Genomic DNA, 9564 nt, shown 5'->3' on the forward strand with positions numbered 1-9564 from the left:
AAAGGTCATGCTGACAACCACATCCTTTATTCCACGGTTTTCACCAGTGTACTACAAGCACGCTAGTGGTAAGCACATTTTTTAAGACAAAAGCTACAACTGTTAAGTTAGACGATGTATCTTATTGGCAAGTTTATACACTAAGTGGGAAGAAGTGGAAAATAATGTCCAGGTATGTGTTTCTCTCTCTGCCTACACATTAAACTCAAAACGTATCCCCTACCGCCACACAACAGCTGGGTCGAACTTTCCTAGTGGAAACCTTTGGAGTTTGTATTGTTTTAAGAGTGTTATGTTCTTTTCTCTAATAAATAATTTTTCCTACAACCTTGTGTCCCCACATAATGACAGCATGAGGGCTTATTTCTTTTCCTGCTCATTTAAAATTAGTGCTTTCCTGAGGTTTTTAAAAGTACACTAACTTTAGTAAAATAGAAGTGTACTTTTTTTTTTTTTTTTAACTATTTTCTTGTGCTATTCTAGGGGCAGGTTGTAGTGTCAGCAAGTGACACCATTGATCAAATTCTCAGGTATTCCTCTCCCAGGTGACCTCAAATCACCATGCTCATAAACCTCCAACAGAAAGCATCCATTAGGGATCCTTAATAAGTGTCCAAACAGCCTCAACTGGGTTCTTTTGATGCAAACGATCAGCAGCTCTGATCCCTTTGGTGTCTTAGCGCTCGCCTGTGAGGATGAACCCAGACACCTTTCAACGAAAACTAATTTTAATAGCTTCCCTTTTTTTTTCTTTTGTTGTTGTGTATTCTCACCCCAGGCTGTCAAATGCTACTCAGATGCTGCTCTTGCACACAAATGGCTGCAGAGAAACACAAGTCCACATTTGCAGAGGTAGTGACAGCATAGGCTTTTCACTCAGGAGACCAAATTTCACTTTATTTTCACTCACTGATCATTTACAATTGCTCCACTTTTTACTTTCAACATTAGAAAAAGGGCTTCATTTGGGTTCAAATGTTCCCATTCTCAACAATTACACTCAGGGTGTCCAAAGTTCCCTTTTTCTGCTAGACTTGAGCTGAGCATTTTCACCATTTGAGCTTCTTGAAACCAGAAAAGTGCACCTGCAGTGGCTTTCAATGTGAAAGTGAAGAACACTCAGTTGGTTCTGAGTTTTCAATCAGAATCAAGGCTCACTCTAAAGTTTATCCTGGTTTATGCCCTTCTGGAATCTAAAGGGAACCAAAGTTCACTAAATAAACATCACACACAAACATCTGCATGGGCTTCACTTTTCAGGCCTATGTCCTTCATTTTTTTTATACATAATCTATGGGCAGGATAGTCTGAAACTAGAGCCTCAGGCTGAGTATTTTCCCCCTGTGGTGATCAGATGAACCCAGCTTAATCACATCTTCTGCAAAGAACAGAGAAGGAATTTTGAGCTTCCCAGTTTTCTTCCTCCACATCTGGCCAGTGAGGACTTTGACATCCCAACCATGGAAACTGCAAACCGAACTGGAAAATAACTATTTGTAGAGGGATCATAAATATAGTTTGGATGGACAAACTTTCATGTCCTCTATGGTAAAGTGTCCTGACTTTTAAAAAATGTCTTGGTTCTTGGTTTATTTTTATTTTCATGTTTTTGATTTGCATTTATTTCTTTGTGTGTTTCAGTTTAGCTTTCTCAGTGTTTCACTGTATTTTGTTGTCAAGTCTTCTTTTTCTTTGTATTAGGTGTTTCCCTGTTTAGTTGCTTCGTATTTTATTTTGATAGTCATGCATCTGTGCTTTGTACTTAGCTTTGTTGCGCATTAGATCCTGTCGTGGTCCCCATCTGTTTCCTTTCCCCTCGTTATCTTGTGTATATGTGGTCTAATTCTCCTCTTCTACTTTGAATTTCTTTAGCATGTTTTTGATATTTGGATTCCTTCTTATCTTTTGAATTTTGGGCTTGAGCTTTTCTTGGTCCGTGAAATGGAGGCAAAAGAAAAAACGTAACCTGTTTTTACCTTTGTGAAGACATCATATTAGCTTACATTTCTTCCATGAGACACAAAACCCCAAGAGACACAGTTAACCATGGGAGGACTACTTAGTCCTAACAATGTGATTGTATCAGTACACACACACACACACACAAACACCATATGCGGGTATAAAATGCTGTGTTGTGTCTTGCGTTTCGCTGTCATAAACAAGCCGAGCTGTTGGACCTGCTGAGAGTCTAAATATGGACGTTGTGAGCTGGTCTCTGTTAGGGAGCTGCAGGCCTCCTGTATAAACATCCAGCCTCCATATCCAACACACTGAGGAACAGTGCTGATAGAAAATCCTCAGCAGTAATGTTCTGCACTGAACATGTATTCCAACACCCTAACAGCCATCAGACAGCGTTTGTGTCCATGACAGGTTTACTTATTATCTTTGGAAAGAATGACTTAAAGTGTTAATACATATGCAACAGTGACAGAGGATGGAGAAGTACTGCATGGCTGTAGCACAGTCATAGCTCACAAACTTCTTGAAATGCACCAGTTATAGGTTCAGAAACACGGAGTCAGTTTTCATGGGAATCTGTGCAACCCTTTGAAAAACTGAGTAACTTAACTACTTCCAATTAAGAGAGTAGGTAGCAGCCAGGTGCTACTAATCAAATGCACTTGACTAATTAATCATTGATTGATCGTCAGTGAGTGTGACCTCCTCTAAAAACCAAAGGTTTTGGCAGATCTTGAGAAATAATTGTTGCTGCCCATCAATCTGAAGAGGGCTATAAGGCCATTTCCAAAATATATAAACGCCATCATTTTGCAGAGGGAAATATTATTCATGAGTTGAAAACAGTGAGGACAGCTGCCAATCTTTCCAGGAGTGGCCACTCCAGCAAAATTTAATTAAGTTTTAATTAATGGATTTGAAAGTGTGAGTCAGCATTAACATCTGGGCTTGAATGTAAACATTTGCTAAGTTCATAGTATGCGTGGTTCCTATAAGTGAACTAACTGTTGTCTTTGCTGAGAACTAACACATTTGTTTAAAGACACCCCTTTTAAAAACAATGTCACGTTTAAATGTTGCATATTCAAATGTAAAAAAGAAGGATCCAGGATGTAGGAACCATGACCCCACCCATTTGTTACTGAAGCCAGCTTTTTAAATTCTTCTCTTTGACTTTATGGCCTTTCCTGTCTTAGGGCTCTAGTGGCAGAAGTGCAAATATTTGCAAGAGTAGGCTAAACACTATTATCAGCTAAAGCTAGGTTAGCAAACTACAGACAGAAAACTCCTAATTAGCGCTTAGAAACAGAGCTATAAAATAATCTTATAAAGCATGAACCTTCTGAAAGATCTGAAGGATACAACTCAAGTCAAAAGTTTTATATGATAATTCCATTAAAATACCCCAAAAGAAACCAAAACAGTACATTATAGGGATTTAATTCGGTGAGTCATAGCTTCATTTCTCAATACAGACAGAAGCACTTAGATTGGGCCATCTGGAGCTTAGATCTTGCAGCCCTGATAAAAACCTTTTATGCTGTCTAGAAACAGCTTTTTTTTTTTAGTTTATTTTTTTTATTGTAAGTTGTTCGTGGTCACGTCAAAATCAGTGTCAGCCCTCCAGCTTGATTCTAATTGGAGATATTGAGGGTGTTAGAATTGCCGCAGGTCCCCCCTGCTGCTCAGAGGTGTTTCTGTTTGTCTACACTCGGTAATATGAGTGATACAAAATGCTTCAAAAGCCAGTCAGGATTTCACATTTATATTTCCACAGCATCACAAACTACATCCTCCAATATTCTCCTGGCAGTCGCTACAGGTTTTTACATCTTTATAATGCTGACTGAGCACTAAAAGTTTCAAGAAGAATGAAAACCTCCTTTGAGATTATTTTCAGACGTTTCAGAACAAATCAGCTTGTTTCAGCTTTTAAATCCTTAAGAAAGAATAAAATGCACTGAAATTGTCAAAGTTTCATGAACTGAGATACGTTTATGATTCACAGATATTTCCCGTCTTTGCCACAACGTATTGTAGTGATAGATGTGCCTGTTGTCAGACTGAAATCAAGTTATTGATTTTAAACTTTCTCAACACTGCAGCTGTATCATTAATCTGTACCTGGTGTCGCCCTTCATGTCTGAGAGACGCTGAATCCTCAGTCATGGAGCAACACTGCCCTCGTGTGGCAAAAAAGAGATCTGCCAATCTTGAATTAATACGATTTATCATGAACTTGTCTTCATCTCTTCAAGATATGTCACAATATATAGTCTGACATTCAACCTTTATTTTTTTTTTAATTTTGTTACATGCTTTCTCTCAAATCCTCATTTGGATTTGTGTGTGTGTGTGTGTGTGTGTGTGTGTGTGTGTGTGTGTGTGTGTGTGTGTGTGTGTGTGTGTGTGTGTGTGTGTGTGTGTGTGTGACTACTAGATCTCCAACACCTGCGTAACTAATGCTAACATGCATGCTAACTGGTTTGACACTGATTTGTTTTAAGCTGCTTTTAAAAGAACTTTTCCCTCCTCTAATAACTGAGAGAGCTGTTCTTCACTGGGAAAAGTTAGCATCACATTACAACTTTAGGGGTGAGATACCTTACATTAAATGGAAAATGAATCAGCTGGGGCAGATTAATCGTAACCCACAAAAAAGAGAACTAAAACAAAAGATAATTTTTCCCTTTTTTGTGCCACAGATGGACGCTCGGGTATTGTGGACCTCTGGAACTTTGCCAGAGGGCCTGATGATGATCATGCTTTCATCTTTCCTGCCTCCTAACATAAGTTTGTTTTTCTTCTTCCTCGCACTGGAAAAACTTTGCGTTTGGCAGAGTCAGTCAGAAAATGATGTTAGGCTGTTAAATTATAATAAAAACAAGGTGACAGAACAAGCGTCATGATGATTGGGGTGTGAATGTGCTGTTATTCTGCCAGCTACACAACTACTTTTCAGTATCAGTATATTGATCTAACACATGGTTGAGGCTTTAAATCAAATTAAACCGGCATAAAAAAAATTATAAAATGATTTCTATCAAAAAATTTAACATTTTTCAGAAATATTCTGTCTTCCTCCGCTCGGCCCAAACGGTCGAAACTGAATTGAATTGAATAGAAATTCATTTTCATGAAAAACTATTGATATGAAAAGTGCTGATTGTGGCCCTGGTATAGGTTTTATCTATTCCAAATCACAATCTGTGGTATCGCCCTTCTCATCATGAAAATAAACAATAAAGTCAGATTAATTTGACTTTATTGGTTTGAATTGAATTAGTTTGAATTGCCAAAATTCAAAGGCAGACTTCTGGAAAAAGTTCAAACACAAGATCTTGTGTTTGAACTTTTTCCTGAAGTCTGCCTTTGAATTTTGGCTTTTTTTTTTTTTGTCTTAGTGTTGCCAAATTAATGAAAGCTCTGTTTACTCAGGACTCAAAGGGACCCCCAGAGTTTATTTGTGAGCTTTACTGATGTTTCCCATGTCATTTAAAAGGGATCAACGAGGAAGTGGCCCTGGCAGTCCTCCCCCAGGCTGCTGGTGGGCCTCCAGTCAGCTTCCACCGCCTGCCGTCTCTCACTGAACAGAACAAACTGGACTGGTGACCGAGGACAAGAAAGCATTCGGACCTTCTGGTTCTGATGGGAACTTTGCAGCTCAGAGGACTCTGTGGGAGTCTAGCATCAAGCAGAGACAGAGAAAAACTTTTTTTTGGTGCAAGACACAGTCAAGAAAAACTAGAATTCACCACCATCCCTCCTGCTGCCTCAAGAGCACTTTCTCTTTCTCATATAGGACAATTTCCTCTTAGCATCTGAAACTGGGAATTAAAATACTTCACCTGAGATAACTGAAATCAGTCTCAGTCTTGTGTTTAAGGAAGTCTGGATATGATCAGCTCAAAGACTGCAAACAAGAAGAAATCACTAGCCTGAAAAAGTTTAAAAATACACATGCCATCACCCCTGAGGATTTCCAGCGATTGTGTGTACATGTCACAGAAAAAATTAAATATTTAAAAAAAGATTGATAGACTTTAAAAAAAAAAAAAAATTAAATGATGTTGTTTTATTGGTAATATCTTCAACAATGACTAGCAAACGAATGAAAGGCCTTTATAGTGTCTTTGCGATCCTAAGCAACAACTCTGGGTTGTGCTGGCTTTGCATTTAGCCAACAGAGGGTTTCATTTGTGGACAGGCCTCTGATAGCATCGCTGATTAGCAGTGAGCTGTTGTCCTGGAAATGGACACTGCTAACAGATACTGTGCTGCATATTTCCTGAGCCCACTGTGGCTGGAGACAGAACAAGACAGAGTCAAACCACAACTGTCAGAGCACACAGAGGAAAGACTGGACATCAATATAATGGGGATAAAGACAGGCAACAGAGTGCTTTTATTTTGGAATTCTGTGCAATTTGTGAGGAAAGTCAGTGAACGTATCTCTTTGATCTTTTTCATCTATTTTACTTATTAATCCATTTAATATATTAATTCATTCATATAGAAAATGGCCAATTTTGTGCTAATGTAAATGAGACAGTTTAGATTCGCTCTCCCCAGCAGAAATCCCGGGGGCTGAAAAATGAAGCTTGAAACTGCACTTCCTCTAATGGCCACTGGAGTTTGGACTACAGACTTCCAAAATGACCCAAAAAAGGCATAAAAATATTTGTTTACAGCCTGTTGTATGATTTCCCCCATCATGAAAACTGTGGTTTACTGTTGGACCTTGAGTCGTGATAAATAAAAATGTAACACACCATTCTGAAGTTTTCCCAGGTTTACATTTTACTGATAGGTGTGCTGACTTGACACATGCAGCTTTACCTGATAGTTTATCTGCTATTCCTGATCTTCATCAGTTCAAGCCACCTAATTGAACTTGTAAGACCATATTTGCAGTGTGGGTGCTTTTTGAACATTTTGAACATTTGAGTGGCTATTTGACTAAAATATGGCCTGGTGTGTGATTTTGGGATAGATAGATGAGATACCTTTATTAGTCCCACAAGGGGAAATTAGAATTAGTCAGTTGTCTGTTATTTAGTTCTGAGCAGCAAGGATCTGTGACAACCTGAAGAATTAGCTCATAACTTCTATTCCACTCTAAAACTCTAAAGTGAAAACTCACTTGAAATTCATGTGCGGCATGAAGTTTTGGGACTTTTTAAAGGTGTGTATGATATAAGACTACAGTGCAGTTATATAACTGGTTAGCATCATAGACTGTATATAAAGGATGGACATAGTCATTGTGGCATTATTAAGTCTGTTGTGTACCTTCAAAGCTTTCAAAGCAAGACTTTCAGCAACACCATGTCTGTGTTTTCAAAACAAACAGAAAGGACAGTTCTGATTGAAAAATAATGATAACTGCTTTCTTACGGCGTTCCGACTCATGCTTAATCTAGGCTACCACAACAGACACGATTGGACTTGAAACTAGAACTTGAGACCATAAAATAATCAGGACAATGTTTACTGAGTCCTGAGCATGACAGTCAAAGGCAGTTTTCACAGAAACGTCTTCTGAACTTCTTTCTGCAACCAGAGAAGTCCCCCCCTGCTGTCCATTAGAAAGAATACTTGTGCATGGACATTACCTTTCAGACCCAGAAGCTACAAACATCATTAACATATTATCCATCAGTGGATTATGAATTATCGATTTGTTTTACGTTCACTCGCTTGCAATAAAACATTTTAGACACAAGTAATGTAAACATCGTTCGGGCCCACGTAAACACAGCAGGGCCATGCAGAGTTTAGAAAGAGCCTTTAGTGTTGGTTTTGGGCCATATTGCTAACTTGAGGCCACCATGCTGCTGTGTCTCAGCTGGTTGCCAAGGCAACCAAGAAGAGAGGAGTTTTGGCTTATCTTAGCAGACCACAGCAGTTTTCCTCCCCTGCATTTCAGCCCTCTTTCTTCTCTCTTCTCAGCGACTGGGGCAGCTGGTGGGAGGCGGTGGGTGTCGTGTAGCTTAGCAACTCCCTCAGCGGATGGCGATTGATATGCAGCTTTGTTCAAGTGTCTCTCTCTCTGAGCCAGAGAGGGGGATGCCTGAACAAAGCAGGCCTTATTGAAGCATCCCCTCCTCCTTCTTTTTGCCCAGGCAAGGCGACGTGGGAGGACAAATATGTCAGCTAAAAGGAACCGAGACTCAACATACAGCAGAGGTTCTTAAAGTGAAACTCAAAGGCTGTAAAAACATCTGTGAAGGGACTCTGGTGTCCTCAGTGAAATTAAAGCTTTAAACCTTCAAAGTGAAGTTGTATATGTACGTCACACTTCCTAATTCACTTCAAATAATCACACCTCTAAAGTCAACAGCAACGTTTTTTCACTCCTTGGTACATCATCTGATTAAATGTGTCCATTTGGGACTAAATAGACACTTGGACTCTGTGATATTAAAAACCTGATTTATTTGGATCTCCACTTTTTTATTCAGCTTCATGTCTGTTGTGGTTTTTAAGTGCCTCCTTGTGGTTTTGTTTTGTTTTGTTTACAACTTTCACAGGGATTGTTCCCTGCAAGAATGAACATTAACAACCTCAAAATTATATGCCAGCTTGAAATCATTAACTAGTGTTAATCGGTTTCACAGAAGGGAAAACGGATAAAAACTGGGTAAAATAAGACCAATAATAAGTTCAGAAAGCAGTTATCATTTAGTTTTATCTAATCCAAAAATGAGGAAAGTAACTCTACGCGTAAACATATAGCCAACCTCTTTGTCCCAGATTTCCAGCCAAGTAGAGCCACATGACACTCGGACAATCACCTTTTCTGGGTCAAACTATACACAAGCCTCAGCCCAAATACAGACCTGGCTCAACTTTAGGTATTTGGACTGATTTGTTCAGTGTGTTTGCAAAGAGCAGCCAATCAGGAGAAAGCTGGATTAAAAAGAGGGTGGATTTAAAGAGATGGGAGCTTTAGCACAGCAGATAAATCCAGGGGCCGCTTTTTTATCCAGAAGATGAAGGTACTTTGAACTGATCCTTTGCTATAAGCAGGTAGCTCCGTGTGTTTCATTTGATGGAATTTTACACCCTTCCGGAATCAAACCCAACCTCTGGTGCTCTGTTACTCTTCATTAAGTGTCAAATGAAATTTTGTCCATTTGCTGGAGCGTTTGTATTACTGAAACCTAACGGAAAGTACTCCAAACCTTTTTTCTGAAATGTATAATTGACACAGAAGTTGTGTGAGTTATCTGCAAGCAGTTAAAGAAAGCCTAATACTCTCATCTCCTGAATTTTATTCTTGGACTTTTGATGAGTTTTGCATGATTTCCAATTTAATGGAATCCTTATATATCTTATATTGGACATAGAGGGGCGGGGGCGTAGCTCTGCAGGCCAGCTTTGTCCTAATTGGCTGAGCCTTGCAAATAAAAAGTTTACCAGGTGGGCGGACCGTCTTTACTCACAGCCACAGGTGTGTGCCTAAGATAACATTAATATTAACCAAGATTAATATCAAACAAGGTGAAGAAAAATTGCCTCAAAAGGAGTTTTTACCCAGAGATCATCACTGAAAAGCTCAACATGTACTGTATAATTCATTGTCTGTAACATGCT

The 9564-nt window shown here is 39.1% G+C and overlaps 1 long non-coding RNA gene across 1 annotated transcript; it reads left to right on the forward strand.

The window, feature by feature from the left end:
- The first annotated feature begins 4443 nt into the window (after positions 1 to 4443).
- Positions 4444 to 5952, forward strand: LOC145428857 (uncharacterized). Its single transcript, XR_013909193.1, has 3 exons — positions 4444 to 4560; positions 4671 to 4758; positions 5468 to 5952. It is a non-coding gene; the product is annotated as an uncharacterized LOC145428857 (long non-coding RNA).
- The last annotated feature ends 3612 nt before the right edge of the window (positions 5953 to 9564 follow it).

The sequence above is a fragment of the Astatotilapia calliptera genome, chromosome 5 (genome assembly GCF_964374335.1).
Source record: "Astatotilapia calliptera chromosome 5, fAstCal68.1, whole genome shotgun sequence".
In the NCBI taxonomy this organism is placed as follows: domain Eukaryota; kingdom Metazoa; phylum Chordata; class Actinopteri; order Cichliformes; family Cichlidae; genus Astatotilapia; species Astatotilapia calliptera.